The sequence below is a fragment of the Somniosus microcephalus genome, chromosome 11 (genome assembly GCF_052327205.1).
Source record: "Somniosus microcephalus isolate GS21.2 chromosome 11, FLI_Smic_1.0, whole genome shotgun sequence".
NCBI lineage: Eukaryota > Metazoa > Chordata > Chondrichthyes > Squaliformes > Somniosidae > Somniosus > Somniosus microcephalus.
The window spans coordinates 99,150,257-99,153,423 of NC_140997.1; positions in this window are offsets into that span (position 1 = coordinate 99,150,257).

Consider the following 3,167-nt stretch of genomic DNA (forward strand, 5'->3'; position numbering starts at 1 on the left):
TTATATGCATATTATATGTGTATATATATCTATATATATAAATGGATACTTCTTTCTGTCTGTCTGTCTATCTGTCTGTCCTTCTGGCTGTCCTTCTGTCTGTCCTCATGTGTGCGTCTGTCCGGCTATGCGCTCGAAAGTTACAGAGCATACCTACGCGTGTGTTACGTCGGAAGAAAGCTCACCATTCCAAAATGATGGTAAGCGTATTTGCGTTTCGGCCGGACAAAAATTGCGCCCGCGGTATCCGAAAAACCTTCAAAATTCCGCTCATTAGCATCTCATTATCCACTCATTAGCGACAGAGTGACCTCGAGGTCGACCAATCGTACTCCAGGTTCCTGGCGCGTGCAGCCGGGCCCTCCTACGGTCGAGTGACGGGACGATTGACCAATCCTACGCTTTGGTGACCTGACAGTCAACCAATCGGTGCATGTGTGGGTGGGCCTTATCGTTCTGAACCGAGGTGAGCAGCCGCCATCTTGCTTCCATTCTTTTCCCTGCTTTCTGCGTCTTTCTTTTCAAATATACATTTCCAGCAAAATAAAATTGCTTTTATTAAATTGTTTTAAAAAAAACTTCATTCATTTGTAAATATTTTCTCTAACCTGAAGATTCTTTTTCCTACCTTTCCCCATTTTTGTTAGGCCTCAAAGCCTGGGCCTTTCTTGCCCAGCCAGGCCCGAGCTAGGTAATTGTCCCACAGCTTCTGCTAAGCTCCTCACCCCGCCACCCCCCCCGGTGTCACGTTACCCGGGGCAACGGCGTCAGCCACGAGGGTCACGAGGGTCAGGGTGTGCGCGCAGCAGGAGCAGCTGAGACGCGGCATCTCTCTCTGTTCCCCGCTCGGCTCAGGCGGGGGGGGCGGGGCTCTCGGGAGTGTGGATCTCGGGCGGGGCTTGGTGAGCGGGAAGGGTTACCCCGGCAACCGGGCCCGCCGGCCGTCTCTCACAGCCGCAATCGGTGGACTTGAAGCCAGCTCGGGAGGGCGGGGCTCCGGAGAGCGGGAGGGCGGGGCTCCGGAGAGCGGGAGAGCGGGAGGGTGGGGGGCCGGTGCTTGGGAGATCGGGCCTCCGGAGTTCGGTGCTTGGTTGGGGGGGGCGGGAGATCGGGGGGGGGGGCGAGCCTGGGGGGGGGGGGGCGAGCCTGGGGGGGGGGGGGGAGCCCTCGGGAGTTCGGGGGGGGTGGGGGGGTGAGCCTCGGGGGGGGCAGGGCTCCGGAGATCCGGGGGGGGCAGGGCTCGGGAGATTGGGGGGTCGGGGGCTCGGGAGATCGGGGGGGCGGGGCTCGGGAGATCGGGGGTGGGCTCGGGAGATCGGGGTTGGGGCTCGGGAGATCGGGTGGGCGGGGCTCGGGTGATGGGGCGGAGATCAGGGGGCTCGGGGACTCCCCCTTCCCCCCCTCCCCTCCCTTCCCCCCCTTCCCCCCTTCCCTTCCCCCCCTTCCCCCCCTCCCCTTCCCCTTCCCCCTTCCCCCCTCCCCTTACCCCCTCCCCTCCCTCTTCCCCCCTCCCCCCCCTCTTCCCCCCTCCCCTTCCCCCCTCCTCTTCCCCCCTCCTTCCCCCCTCTTCCCCCTCCCCTTCCCCCCCTCTTCCCCCCTCCCCTTCCCCCCCTCTTCCCCCTCGCCTTCCCCCCTCCTCTTACCCCCTCCTCTTACCCCCTCCCCTTCCCCCCCTCCTCTCCTTCCCCCTCCCCTTTCCCCCCTCCCCCCTCTTCTCCCCTCCCCTTCCCCCCTCCCCTTCCCCCCCTTCTTTCCCCCCCAGTCGCTCTCTCTCTTCCCACCAGTCGCTCTCTCTCTTCCCCCCCAGTCGCTCTCTCTCTTCCCCCAGTCGCTCTCTCTCTTCCCCCCAGTCGCTCTCTCTCATCTCCCCAGTCGCTCTCTCTCTCTCTTCCAACAACAACATGCCCTCGAAAAAGCATCGGCACCGCCGGGCACGTTCAGCTAGTCTATATATATAAACGGATTGTTCTGTCTGTCTATCTGTCTGTCCTCTTCTGCTGTCCTTCTGTCTGTCCTTCTGTCTGTCTGTCCTCACGTGTGCGTCTGTCCGGCTATGCGCTCGAAAGTTATAGAGCGTACCTCCGCGTGCGTTACGTTGAAAGAAAGCTCACCTTTCCAAAACGGTGGTAAGCGTATTTACGTTTCGGCCGGATGAATATCGCGCCCGCGGTATCCGAAAAACGTTCAAAATTCCGCTCATTAGCATCTCATTATCCGCTCATTAGCGACAGAGTGACCTCGAGGTCGACCAATCGTACGCCGGGTTCCTGGCGCGTGCGGCTGGGCCCTCCTACAGTCAAGTGACGGGACGATTGACCAATCCTACACTTTGGTGACCTGACATTCGACCAATTGGTGCGTGTGTGGGCGGGGCCTTATCGTTCTGAACCGAGGTGAGTTGCCGCCATCTTGCTTCCATTCTTTTTCCCGCTTTCTGCGTCTTTCTTTTCAAATATACATTTCCAGCAAAAAAAAATTGCTTTTATTAAATTGTTTTAAAAAAAACTTCATTCATTTGTAAATATTTTCTCTTACCTGTACATTCTTTTTCCTACCTTTCCCAGTTTTTGTAAGGCCTCAGAACCTGGGCTCAAAGCCTGGGCCTCTCCTGCCCAGCCACGCCTGAGCTAGGTAATTGTCCCACGGCTTCTGCTAAGCTCCCCCCCGCCCCACGTTACCTTGGTAACGGTGTCAGCCATGAGGGTCACGGGACATACAGGGTGCGCGCGCAGCAGGAGCAGCTGAGACGCGGCGTCTCTCTCTGTTCCCCACTTGGCTCGGGCGGGGGGGGCGGGGCTTTCGGGAGTGCGGATCTCGGGCGGGGCTTAGAGAGCGGCAAGGGTTACCCCGGCAACTGGGCCCGCCGGCCGTCTTTCACAGCCGCAATCGGCTTGGAGAGCGAGAAGGGTTACCCCCGGCAACTGGCCCGCCGGCCGTCTCTCACAGCCGCAATCGGCAGTCTTGAAGCCAGCTCGGGAGGGCGGGGGCTCCGGAGAGCGGGACGCCTGGTGCTCGGGAGGGCGGGGGGCGGGGCTCGGGACATCGGGGGTGGGGCTCGCGACATTGGGGGGCGGGAGAGCGAGAGGCGGGACATCGGGAGATCGGGCTGCGGGAGATCGGGGGCGGGACATCGGGAGATCGCGGGGCGGGACATTGGGAGATCGTGG